This window comes from Somniosus microcephalus, chromosome 2 (assembly GCF_052327205.1).
Source record: "Somniosus microcephalus isolate GS21.2 chromosome 2, FLI_Smic_1.0, whole genome shotgun sequence".
In the NCBI taxonomy this organism is placed as follows: domain Eukaryota; kingdom Metazoa; phylum Chordata; class Chondrichthyes; order Squaliformes; family Somniosidae; genus Somniosus; species Somniosus microcephalus.
The window spans coordinates 311,571,281-311,585,380 of NC_140988.1; the positions used below are offsets into that span (position 1 = coordinate 311,571,281).

Here is a 14,100-nt window from a genome sequence, read left to right on the forward strand (position 1 = left end):
TAAAGTGGTTCATTGGCTGCGGAGGAAGATATATTTTATCGTGGAGCTTTTGAAATGCAATATTTTTGTTTGGGAAAGGGAGGGAAGTTATTTTAAGAAATTTTAAGTAAGTTTTAAAGTTAAAATTTTTTTTTTTTTAAAGGGTTTTCAGAACGGTAGGTAGAAGGAGCAATTGTGGCTGTGTGAATGGAATGTGAGAATGAGTTATGTATGTATGTCCACATATATTCCTTTACGTATATGTATGTATGTTTTATATTCCTTTACTATGAATGTATGTTTTTAATTATGATTTTCCAATAAGTTACTTTCTCTGAAAGTCATAATTAAATAATACATTCATACACATAAGTAAAGGAATATATACATAACACGCAAAGGAATATATACAGACATACATACTTTCAGAAGCTCCACGATAAGAAATATCTTCCTCCGCAGCCTCTGTAGCAACTGTACCCATGCTTTTTTCATGTGTAAGTTGTAATGACTGGACCCCACTGAAAGCATTAATGAAAGCGGCGAATTATACTGCGCACGCGCTGCCTGTGCAGTCGCACGCGTTCTGCCTCTGAACCCCTTCGTTCAGAGGACAGGAAATGCCGGTTTTCCCCACATGCACTGTGCATGCTGAAAACCGGCATTTCATCCGGCCAGATGCGTAAGTACCCCGACCGTACTAGCGCATTTGGAAGGGAATTATTGGGCCAACATTTTACATGTCAATAAAATAAAAAATTTAACACTTGCACGACTTGCCCCCTCGCATCTGCGACTGAGGGTCCAAGGAGGTGCATTGCGCAAGAGGTCATCATCGGACGTATCCTCACACTGTTCCCTTTGGGGAACTGTATGAAGTGGTGGAAGGATTTATGGCCGTGATTAACGCTCATTCCGTGACCGTAACCATCTTTGAACCAGCCATTAGGGTGGTTAGTCCTATGGCGGGAGGGTTTTACGGGCTCCCACAACCCATCTGAGGGGGGGGGGCCACCAACACCCACGGACGCAAGTATCCCGCTGGATGCCCACCCAGAATTTAAAGTTGGAGCTCCGACTCCACTTGCCGGGTCTGTCTGGAGTGGGGTTCAAAACCCTACTCCTTCTGGCCCAGCGGCGGGGATGCTTACTGCTACGCAAAAGGCCCACTCCGCACAAAAGGTGACACCCATACGTTTCCTGCGCCTTTTCCCTCCCCGTGACTGGAGCCCTATGCTGCCATTTCACGTTGCTAATCGGATTGGGCGTTTGTCATAGCGGTAGGATCCCCGCCGCTGGGCCAGATCAGGGTAGGGTTTCGAACCCCGCTCCAGACAGTCCCGGCAAGTGGAGTCGGAGCTCCAGCTCTAAATTCTGGGTTGACATCCAGTGGGATATTTGCGTCCGTGGGTGTGGGTGGCCCCCCCTCCTTGTATAGCTTGTGGGAGCCCGTAAAACCCTCCCGCCATAGGACTAACCGCCCTAATGGCTGGTTCAAAGATGGTTACGGTCACGGAATGAGCGTTAATCACGGCCATAAATCCTTCCACCACTTCATACAGTTCCCCAAAGGGAACAGTGTGAAGACACGTATGACGACGACATTGCTAAATAAATAAATGGAATTAAAAAAATTCTTTTAGGGCTTTTAAAAGTCTTTAAATTGCTTTAATTCTCTTTAAAACTACTTCAGATTACTCAAAATAGTGTAAACATTTTAAAAAGTTTATAAAAGTTACCAAAATCTTCAAAAAACTTCCAAAAACCTATTTAAACTGCTGCTTTGCATGTAAAAAAGCAAAGCAGCTTGACAGAAACATTGGGGGCGTGTCCAGTGAAACTGAGACCTCAAGGGGCGTGTCTCACTTACACTGCACGCTCCTGGGTCCGCGCTGGCTGCACTCCTGGGCGGCGTGACGTCATACGCTGCCCGGGAATGTGCTTTCTATTTCTCAAAGTTCAGGCGTCCCTGGAGCTGATCGGCAGGAGCGCGGGGTAAGTGCAAATACGGGGCTTGCACGCGCTGCAAGCCCCGTTCTGGAATTTCTGGCCCAACAAATCATGAATTTGCAGAACTTGTTCTCACAAGCTGGAGAAAAACGTCAAAACACTAAACAAATGTTATCAGACGAACCTCGACCTTTATTACAAACATTCCCACCATTTATTTAGACCTCCTATTGTTTGCCCTTCGAGGGTGATCTCCAAATTGTTATGTCTGACATTGGTGATAAGTACTCGATTGCCTTGGCCTGAGAACATGGAGTTTGATAGTGCTGTTATCGTTGTATTGTGTCTGAACATGTGGAACAGGATATCGTCCAGATGCTGCACATGCCTCTCCAAACCACAGTCTCTCTCCAGGAGCTCAAAGAGGCCTCTGAACAGGATCTGGCCCTCTCCCAGCTGTGCACCTTCATCAGAGATGGCTGGCCTCGCAAGGTGCCTGAGGAACTGTCTGCCTACTCCAGAGTTAAAGAGGAGCTCTCCTGCTGGAATGACTCCTATGTTGCATGTGGGCTCTGCACTGTGGTCCCAAGTGCCCTTCGTGCGCGTGTTTTATTCATGGCGCACGAGGGCCACTTGGGCATAGTGAAGTTCAAACAATGATGCCGAGACCTAGTGTGGTGGCCGGGTATCGACAGGGAAATCGAGGCCCTGGTCAAGGACTGTGCAGCCTGCCTTGTAAGTGGCAAGGCTGGCCACCAAGCTCCTCCACCCCTGCAACCCCTTGCCTGGCCCTCTCAGCCCTGGGAGCACCTGCAGCTGGACGTCTGCGGGGAGATCCATGGTGTCCCCCACCATCAACGGTTCCTAGTGGTGGCCTATGACATGCACTCAAAATGGCCAGAGGTCACTGCCGTGGGCTCCGTCACCTCTCAGGTCATCATCGATATCACACTCCTTGAGTCCCTCTTCTCCCGCTGGGGGCATCCAAAGGCCATCACCACAGACAATGGCCCCCAAATGGTCTCTTCGGAACTCTCCTCTTACCTTGAGAGCAAGGGCATCCGTCACATACTACCACCCCGAGTCAAATGGGGGGGTGGAGCGTTTTAACCAGACACTGAAAAATGGCCTCAGAGCACACCTATCCCAGGGGTGTGCGTTTGACAAGGCCCTCCTCCACACACTGCTGCACTACAGAGCCTCCCAGCATTCCACTACAGGGGTCTCAACCGCATCCCTCATGCTAGGCCGTGAGCTCATGCTGCCCCTTGGCAGGCTTCGCCCCTCGCTAGCTCAGAGCCCTGCTCCACGGGCTCAAGCCACAGTCGCTAGACAGCAGGAGAAGATGAAACTCCGCTTCGACCAGTCGAAGAGGGCCAAGGCGCCCAGCATCTCAGTCTCCGATTGGGTCAGAGTCCGCAGGCCTCACCGCAACAATAAGATGGCCTCGTTCTGGTCCTCCCCTCTCCAAATCAGCCGCCAACTTGGACCAGCCACTTTCTGCCTCACTGACGGCTCTCGGTGGCATGCCAGCCGCCTTCGGAAGGTGCCAGCACCCCCTGATGCGTGATTATATGGCCCTAATCCCCAAGTCTTACCCCCAGAGTGGCGGGATGCACATGTGGCTCAGCCAGCCAACCCTCAAGCAGATATTGTGCCTCAGCCTGCTCCTCACCAGTCCCCACTTCGGCCTGCTCTTCACCAGTCCGCACCTCGGCCTGTTCGTACATGTTCTCGCCCTGGCCACCTACAGGACTTTGTCATTACACTTCATGTTTGAAATTCTGTGAGGGGGGAGGAAATGTTATGTCTGACATTGGTGATAGGTACTCGATTGCCTTGGCCTGAGCACATGGAGTTTGATAGTGCTGTTATCATTGTATTGTGTCTGACATTGGATATAGGTATTCGATTGCTTTTGCCTGGGAGAGTGTGTTTGGATCAGCCATTAAAAGCAACATGAACTGAGCTCTGCATACGGCCTCTGGATTATCTTTGCAAACGCAACACATCCCCTGTGCACTTCCCCCCCTTCCCACCCTACTGCTCCTCCATAATGGGGCTCCAGTGGCTGCAGCAAGGCTGGTGGAAGGCTGCTGAATGTCAGATGCTGAGACTACAGATGCCCTTGAAGGACGCCCTCGACCAGCTCTGGGCCTGGAGGCCCCGGCTGCAGACTCCACCAACTCTGCATAGGCAGCAGCAGTCTGGGCTGGCTGTGTTGCAAGCGGTGGCAAGTGCAATGGGGAAGTGACAATGGCGGGAGCAGGAATGCTGTCATCCTGAGAGCACTTTCCTGCTCGACCGACACACTGGCACTCCCACGGGGCAGCAACTCAGCATCTGGAGCAATCTGCTCGAGTACAGATTGCTGGCCTGCTGCGGCACCGTGAGAGCCCCGGGGCAATGTGGCCGAACCAGCGATGATGGCAGCAGTCCGTGCTGGCGTTACATCAATCTGCGACTGCATGAGAGCAGTCTGAGATTGGATTGCAGCGGCCAGTGACTGAATTGCAGCACTAAGCTGTTGCGTTGCGTCGGCCTGTGCTGCAGCGGAGTGCTCCACACTCCTTGCCAGTCCATCAATGCTTTCGGGCACCCTTCCCATTGCATCCATGAGCTAAGTGTGCATGTTCAAGGCCTGGGTATTCATTTCAGCAAAGAGGCGCTCCTCCTCTGCGTCCAGTGCAGCAGAACGCGCTTGCCTACTCTCCCTCCAGGGAGATGGCCCCTGAGCTTCCCTACCCTCATGGCGTTGCTGCAGCCCGCTGGGTCCCGGAGCTTCGTCCTCATCAGACCCTTCCCCCCTGCTCCCCTCCAGGGAAGGCTGTCATCCTGAGATGTCCCAATGTGGCCATGGGCTCCCTCGGGAGACGCAGGCGCTGAGGCTCCGGCTTTCTCTTCCTCCTCGCCTGGGCCATCGTTCTCACTGCTTGGTTGAGGGACAGGCTGCTCAGCTGGTGGTTCACTATCTGAAAGCAAGGAGGTACAAGAGTGGCTTTAGCATCAGGACAGTGGGGCAGTAAGGGAGCAAGGACTGGAGATATTTAGTAAGTTGGATTGAAAGTGTAAAAGGCCAGTGTTGTGAGGGGCAAGTGGAATGAGAGAGGAGAGAAAGCTGATGAACTTACCATTGCTGTCCCCAAGGGGGTCGACCTCTCCAGCGGCCACGGCACCTACCACCTGGCTGGCAACGATGCTGTGGACGCACGCCTCCAAATCGCTGAGGGTCTGCAGCTCAGCCGGCCCTCCACCCATCCGTTGCTGCTGGTGCCTGTTGTGAGATAGCTTGGCCTGCAAGAAAAAGGACAGCGTCTGAGTAAATGTGCAGCCATGTGCTTGCCTGATGTACCTCCCATAGTTGAATAGCCTTTAATGTATGCAGCCATGTGCTTGCCTGATGTGCCTCCCATAGTTGAATAGCCCTTAATGTATGCAAGGTGTGTAATGTGCGTGTGTGTTTTATGAGATGGCCATAGGTCTTGGATGAGTGTTGGGCATTTGGGGTTTTTAAACCCTCTGGGCACAGAGTGAGGTTGAGATGGAGGGATGTAGGGCTATTGAAAAGCAGCCACTCACCCTGACCACCCGAGTAAGGTCGTTGAACTTCTTCCGACATTCGGTGTGGGTCCTGGGCACCATGCTCCTGGAGGAGACGTGCTGAGCCACCTCCCTCCACACTCTTCTATAATCGCGTGGCAATGGCCTCCTGCCACTCTGTGGGTAGCGTACTGATCTTCGGCGTTCCACTGCGCCAACCAGTCACCAAGGCCCGGTCACTGAAGCGCTGAACTCGTTCCCTGGGCCTCTCCATTCTTCTTTGCAGCAGAATTCAAGTTCAGGTCTGTCCAGGCCGAGATTGAAGGCTGCCATGAGCAGGGTGTGGCTGGAGAGCAAGATCGGCCCTCCCCTTTAAGAACTGGCCAGCGCCAGTGTGTCTGTGTTCCATTGTTAACTGCCATCACCTGAGCTTCGCCTGCGCTCTGAGTTAGTGCCTCGCTCCTCGGCGTTAGCGCCTTAAGAGAGGTGTGTAGCGCCTGATTTAGCGCTCCAATCACGTCCAGGGGCGAGTCTGCAGGCGATAATTAGCACCAGGCGTTAAACTTTGCGCACGGCCGATAATTGCACCCCAAACGGGGCGATACCAAATTTCTCCCCCTATATCTTTACTTATACAGATTTCTTTAAGTTCCTCATTCTCTGTAGACCCTTGGTTCCCCATTACCTCCGGAATGTTTTTTGTGTCTTCTACCGTGAAGACAAATACAAAGGGGTCGATTTTAGCTCAGGTGCGGGGAATTGTCGGGTTCCCCGAATTTGGTGTTTCCCACATGAATCTAAATGGGTCTGTGAGATTGATGCAATTTTCACTCAATTGGCCAATTGATTTCCAACGTGTGGGAAGCCTTGGCAATTGAGTATTTCTAGTCAGAAAGTCGCAGAATATGACGTCATCATTGCTGCTGCTTTTAGGGCCCACAGCAAGCCTTGCTTCTTCTGCAGGCTTCCAAGCTTCACCATTGAGATGGCACAGGAGCCTGCAGGAGCAACGGCCAGCGGGAGGGCAAGAGCTGCCCCCAGATTTGATGAGGCTTCACTCCAGGCATTGCTGGATGGTGCCAGGGCCCACAGGGAGGTCCTGTTCCCTTCTTCAGGGAGGAAGAGGCCTCCCAGTCAGACCAAGGCTGTGTGGCTACAGGTGGCTGGGGAAGTCAACTCCTTGGGGCTCACATGGCGCACCTGGATGCAGTGCAGGAAAAGATTCCATGACCTTCATTGCACTGGAAAAGTAAGTACTGTATCAAGTTTCCATCACCCTCAATCTGATCCCCATTGCCTTTCCTCACCAGAACTCAGCTTTAGCAATCTCTTCCTCCACATCCCACTTGACACTCACATCCATGCACCCTTATCCATTCCTTCTCTCTCTATGCTCACATTCACATAACTATTCCACCATGCAGCCCTCACACTCCCTCTCACTCTGATGCTTTGAACACAACTGACAACACACAGGGAGGGCCCTTGGTCTTGCAACCTCACTCCATCTTTGTCTCCTTCTAAGTATCTATGCTATGCAATCTCTGCACTCACTCCTTCATTCTCACTCAACCTCCACTTGTCTCCCTCATTGCAGGAAAAGAGATCCCACAACAAGAGAGAGCGAGCCAGGACAGGAGGAGGGCCACCCTCATTAGCCCAACTCACCCCCTGGGAGGAAGGCGTCCTGGAGATTGTCGGGGCTGACATAGATGCAGAAGTTGGGGAAGGAGAGACAGGTGCATCCCCGCAAGCTGGTGACAGAATAGTTTTCCATCTCTCTCATTGGCATTGCATGAGTCGCTGATAATGATTCTGAAGCTACATCATATGGACTTATGATCATCTGCAAAATGCAATGTGCATGTAACCTTGGCATCACATCTCTAACTTTTTCCTTGACTCCCCCACAGGACTATCGAGAGCCCCCGTCCCCAGTGTGCAGTAGGAAAAGCCTGAGACGCCAGAATCTGCAACTTCTGAGGGCGCAGCGACAGCAGAAATAAGCGCACCCAGCACCAGCGCAGACACTCACACCTCGGTGGGACCTTCGGGACATAGAGTAGAGTTGTCACCTGGTGTATTACAGCTCACAAGTGAGCATCAGCAGATTGTGGAGACAGGGACAGCAGTGGAGAGTCCTCGTCAGAGGGCGCAGGACTCTGCCAGCTCGGCTTAGCTGCATGTCGACCCTCTGCCTCTGGGTCCATCTGTAAGATCAGAGGTGATGGAACTCCAGGCACAGATGCAGGAGTCTCTGGAAGGTTTTGTCTCTAGGGTCGCTGCGAGTGTGGAGCGAATGAAGGAGTCCATAGCGAACATGAGCAGAGCCTTTGTGGAGTCATTGGCGCATGAACGCATCAACACGGAAAGGATGGCTACCTACGTGGAAATGATTGCTGCCTCCGTGGTAAGGCTGGCTACGGTAGAGGAGGAGGGCTACGGCCTTGGAGGACGTTAGTCGCCAGGGTATGGAAAACATGGTGAGTGTTCAGAATAGAATGACATCTCTTGAGGAGCGATGGGCATCTATTGAACAGAGAAACCAGACCTTCATGGAAGTCCTTCTGAATAGGACTGCCATTGCAGATACGGGTCCCCATGGCCCCCCTGATGTGCAGCAAGCCACTTGCAGGCACTGAGGGGGACCTGACCCATGAGAGGGAGGTTGGTGTCAGACCTCAAGGAAGTGGGGGTTCCTCTCCAAGCGCTCACACTTCCATGCCACTGCAGAGCCCTCGGTCAGAGCCCCGCCGGAGTCCACACCCAAGTGAGATAGACGTCTCAACCCCTGCACAGCCGCAGGAGCAGCAGACTGCTGACGAGCCCTCACAGGCTCACCACCCCAGAGGACGCCCGCCAAAGGTGTTGAGACAGGAAAGTGAGCAAGGGGCCTCCACATCTGCTGAAGCCACAGGGGAACCACTACGTCGGAGCACGCGTAAGAGGAAAATAAAGCACCAATAGTCAGAAGGGTAGTCACTTCGATGAAATGTTGTGTATTCTGTAAAAATGCCATCAGTTGTTTGTTTTGCATAAAAATTCTGATGGCAACTTCTGCAGTTATGGCGTGTGTCATTTCGCGAATGGGGCTGTAGGTCCTCTAATGCCAAGAAGGGAAGGAAAAAAAGGCCTCCCATGCTTCTGATAGATGCCTCAGTTGAGGAAGCGCTGAGTGAGGCTGGGAGAGGGGTTTTGCAGGAGGTCACACTGGAGAAGTGTGTGAGGCTCCAACCTTCCACAGGCGTGGTTAAGCCTGGTAAAAGTTGCCCCAGGCCTGAAATAACAAAGTCCTGCCACCTGCAAATGATGACTGCTCAAATCTCCTCTTTAATGGTTGACCTGCAGCTGATAGTCAGCAAGCCAATAGTGCTCACGCCAGGTTTCACAGGCATGATCCCCCACCAGGCGTGTTTTACGTGGGAAAAGGGTTAAACAGGCAAGGGCCTGTTAAAATGGGATTATAAAGGCCAATGAGTGCTGTTTAAGGGCCCTAAAGACGGCGGGACTGATTCAGGACCATCAGACACACCTGGGTTAAAATGGCTAGGTGTCGGGAACCAGGCGGGGGGGTTCCCGACCCCCAGGTTTTGCAATTTTAACACCCCATACGCCTCAAAGCCCGCCTAATGGCTGAGTTAAAATTGAGCCCAAAGTATTTGTTTAATTTCTCTGCCATTTCCTTATTGTCCATTATAATTTCTCCTGTCTCTGCCTCTAATGGGCCAATGTTTACTTTCACTAATCTCTTCCTATTTACATACCTATGGAAACATTTACAATCTGTTTTTATATCTCTTGCTAATTTACTCTCATATTCTTTTTTCTCTTTCCTTATCAATTTATTGGTCCTCCATTGCTAAATTCTAAAATGCTCCCAATCCTCAGGCTTACTACTCTTTTTGGCAACATAATGGCCCAGAAATTCGGGTCTCCACGGGTGAGTACGCACAGGATACTCACCCATAGGCCCGATGGAAGTGCCGGTTTCCTGTATGCACTGCGCATGCGCGGGAAACCGGCACTTCCGTTCCTCTGAACGAAGAGGTTCAGAGGTCGAACGCGTGCGCAGGGGAGGCTGCGCGTGCGCATCGAACTTCGTTTTTTTTTACAGGTTTTCCCAGGAGGGTAAGCCTGCAGAATTTAGAAATATAAAAAGCAGGTGTAAGGCCTGCTTTTTACAAGGTAAGTGGTGAATTAATTAAAATTAAAACTTTTTTCCACAGGTTTATTATTTTTAAATACTTTAAAGTAAGGTAAGTTGATTTTTAGCCCCGTTAGAAAATAAAATTATTTTTTTCAAAAATTTAAATTATTGTTTAAAATAGTTATTTCATGTAATTTATAGTTTATTTAAAAAATGTGATGTTTTTTAAAAATTTATTTGAAGATTTAGTGCTATTTTGGGGCCGTAGTATTTATAAGTCTTGACAGCACTTCCTGTCAGACTTATGAATGGAGCATTCCCTGCTCCGATTGGCTGCCCATGGCCCACGTGATCCCAGGGGACGCATCGAACTAACTGCGCCCCTAGGATACGCAAGCACTGCGCGCCGGCAGCTGGGCCAGGCCCCGGATCGGAATTCCACGGGGGCCCACAGCTCAACGGCCGGCGCGCAAGGTAAGTGCAGGTCGGGGGCTTGCACCCGCGGGAAGCCCCCAACCCGAATTTCTGGGCCTATAAGCCTCTTCTTTGATCTAATACTTTAACTTCTCTTGTTAGCCACGGTAGGACCACTTTTCCTGTGGGATTTTTGTGCTTTAAAGGAATGTATATTTGTTGTAAATTATGTATTAATTGCTTGTCCACTGTCATACCTTTTAATGTAGTTTCCTGATCTACCTTCGCTAACTCGCCCCTCATACCTACGTAGTTTACTTTGTTTAGATTTAAGTCCCTAGTTTCAACCTTAACTAAATCACTTTCATTCTCAATATAAAATTCTATCATGTTATGGTCACTCTTCCCTAAAGGCCCCTTTTATACAAGGCTAATTAACCCTTTCTCATTGCACAATACGAAGTCTAAAATAGCCTGTTCCGTAGTTGGTTTCTCAACATACTGATCTAGAAAACTATCTTGTATACATTCCATGAACTCGTCCTCCACACTATTACTGCAAATTTGTTTTACCCAGCCTATATGTAGATTAAAGTCCCCCATGATTCATGTATACCCTTGTTACATGCACCTCTAATTTCCTGATTTATACTGTTCTCTACATTACAACTACTGTTTGGGGGCCTATAAATAACTCCCACCGATGTTTAATGTTTTTTAATCTCTGCTGCCTTCCATCCTATCACAGACATTCCCCTTTGTTCTTTCCTCCCCCTCCCCCTCCCCCACCCCTTTCCCTGCCCCTACATTTGCTTAAAAATCTGTTACATCTCCAACTTTTTCCAGTTCTGACGAAGGGTCATCGACCTGAAACGTTAACTCTGTTTCTCTCTCTACAGATGCTGCCTGACCTGCTGAGTATTTCCAGCATTTTCTGTTTCATTTCAGATTTCCAGCATCCACAGTATTTTGCTTTTGTCCCATCAATGCTTTCTGCCCCTTGCTGTTTCTTAGCTCCACCCAAACTGATTCTACTTCTTGATTTTTCGAGCTAAGATCCTTTCTCTCTACTGTCTCTATCCCATCCTTTATTATCGGGGCTACCCCCCTCCTCTTTTTCCATTTTGCTTATCTCTTCTAAAAGTTAAGTATCCTGGAATATTTAGTTCCCAACTCTGGTCACTTTGCAACCACATCTCTGTAATGGCTAGTAGATCAAACCTATTCATTTCTATCTGTGCTATTAATTCATCTATTTTGTTGTGAATGCTTCACACATTCAGATATAGTGCCTTTAGCTTTGACTTCTTTATATTTTTCCCTGATGTCCCCTTAGTCACTGATGCCCTATTACCTTTATTACTCTCTCTGTCCCTTCCTGATCCACTCTGCTAATTTTTACCCAAATCTCTGCTCTGCTCTAGAGCCTTGACATTTCCCTTGCTGCTTTTAAATTTACTCTTTCCTGAATCCTCCCACCCCCCTTCCCCCCTTCATCATTAGTTTAAAACGCTGGTTATTCAATTCGCCAAGTCACTGGTTCCAGCCGGGTTTAAGTGGAGCCCGTCCCAATGGAACAGCTCTATCTTTCCCCAGTACTGGTGCCAGTGGCCCATGAAGCGAAACCCCTGCCTCCCACATCACTCTTTCAGCCACGCATTTTACCAATTATTGCCAATCCACCTCGCTGGTGCTGAAAATGAACTATTATAAGTGTGTAGTCTAATTCTTTCAGATATTAATTGTTGTTGGAGATTTTTTTTACTTTTCCTTTCTGTCTCTTTTTCTCGCTCTGTTAATCCAGTCTTTCTTTCCTTCTCTTTATTTCTCTTTCTGTACCTGATTTGACATTGAATATACCCATTCTAATTTACACTTCTTTTTCAGTCCTTGTACTGTTTATTTCTCAATCCCTCAATCTGATTGGTTAAGGAGATACACAGTTGCTTTCCCTGTTCACTCAGGTCCCAGGTGTCCTGTTTCATTCGCTGCAATGTTATCAGCTCGCATTTTCAGCAACTTGCCACGCAAAACATTTAAAAACCTAAGCATGCAAGGGCAAGTCTAACTAATGACAGATGCCGTTAGATTCCCTGCTACAGCTACATTGTTTTTCAGCCACAATAAATTGCAAGTCTCTATCACGGTCAGTACATTATATCTTCTATTTCTCACACTCTTTTGTTCCTTTCTCCTATACTAATTATTTGCATGTTCGTGTATTTGCCATCAAGAGATCAAATTCACCTACATTTTGCATAGACCATTTCAATATTCATGAGCTCCTCAGATCTGATCTATTTTTTGAAGTCCTACTACTTTAAAACCTACCTTCAATGACTTTCTTACTGAAATACAATAGTTTATGATGTTGCGTAAAACATGAAGTGTAAAATATTTTGTGCAACTATTGTATTTTCAACTGAAGAAAAGTTATTGTCCAGGACACCAGAAGCCATGCTTGTTTTAAAACCATATGGCTTAAATCTAATGAGTTTTTCCATGTCTTACCTGAATCTAATGTGCACAATGGTAGTTGATTATTTACAATAATTGAGCTGGAATTATTTTAGGTGGATTGAAAAACTGAAATTGTAACTAAAAAACTTTAGGGGTGGGGCTGGGTAGCATAGCGGGGCCAGGGCTTGAATCCAGCTCAAGCTGATGGAATGAATGTCCCCTTTGGTCTGCTATGACAGATCTCATTCAGAGAGATCATGAGGATGGATGTACCATACCTGATCTAGGAATGCTTATTTTATATTGGCACCAAGTGTCAAAACTAGAAAAGGTATCCCACTGTCCAGTACTGACATCTTTTATCTGGTTAGCACAACATTTACCCACCAAAAGCTTCTGAGAACTAAAATTAGAATGTTCTGTGTTGATTTTCCTGAACTCCATTAACACCCACCTTGGAACAGAATTGTTTGAATAGTGGAAGACCTCAACAACAGGCACTGCTAAAAGTGAGAGCTCCCCAGTGAATGATGGATACAAGGTCAGACCACTGTAGAGCATTCCAGGTCCTGGCCACTCTGTGCAGAAATATTTTTTCTAACCTCTCCCTTCATTCTTTTGGTGATGATCTTAAATTTTTGCCCTCTATTTACCAACTCACCAACCAATTGGAATAGGTTTTCCTGATTTACTTTTATCAAAACCTGTTATAATTTTGAACACTTTGAGCAGATCGCCTCTTAACCTTTTTTCTAACGAAAAGTGCCTCAGTTTCTGTATTGTATCCTCATAACTAAAGCCTCTCATTCCTTGTTATCATCTTAATGAACCCAGTCGGCACCTTCTCCATGGCCTTGATAGCCTTCCTAAAGTAAGGCACCCAAAACTGGACACAATAATCTAACTGCAGAAAAACATCCCAAGGTGCTTCATAAAGGTGTAATTAAAAATACAAGCCAAATAAGGAGATATTATATAAAAATCAGAATAGAGATAGGGCCACTAATGATAAACTCACAGGTAATGACAGCGAAATGGCAGAAATATTAAATAATTACTTTGTCTTGGTATTTACCAGGGAGACTAACATGGTAGACATGATGTTAGAAGAATAGAACAAAAAAGATTTAAGGACATTTAAGAGAGAAAGGGGGGAGGTAATTGATAAACTAATCAAACTTAGAGAGGCTAAAACCCCTTGTCCGGATAGATTACATCTGCGCATATTAAAAGAAGTTAGGGAAGAGATAGCAGAGGCACTATTACATATATAAAAATTCATTAGAAAAGGGAATAGTGCAAGAGGACCGGTGGACAGTTAATGTAATTCCTTTATATAAAAAGTTCATCCCTTCTAATATCTCCTTCTTTAGGTCAGTGTCTATTTGTTTCCCTTACACTTCTATTAAATATTTTGGAATGATTTTCTACATTGTTGTTGGCAGTTCTAGAAGCTTAGCCACGATCGATGTTAGGTCAACTGTTAACCTGGTTGATCCCTTTCTTCCTTTTTGAACAGAGGTGTTACCTTGGTAACTCCAGTCCTCTGGCACAACTTCCATGCCTTAATATATTTGAATGATGATTGTGGTCAGAGCCTTTGCTATTTT

General features: G+C 47.7%; 1 protein-coding gene across 1 annotated transcript in view; it reads left to right on the top strand.

Moving 5' to 3' along the window:
• The window catches only part of dnai1.2 (dynein, axonemal, intermediate chain 1, paralog 2), a 464,908-nt gene that overhangs the window by 197,445 nt on the left and 253,363 nt on the right, over positions 1-14,100 (top strand). The window lies entirely within an intron of this gene.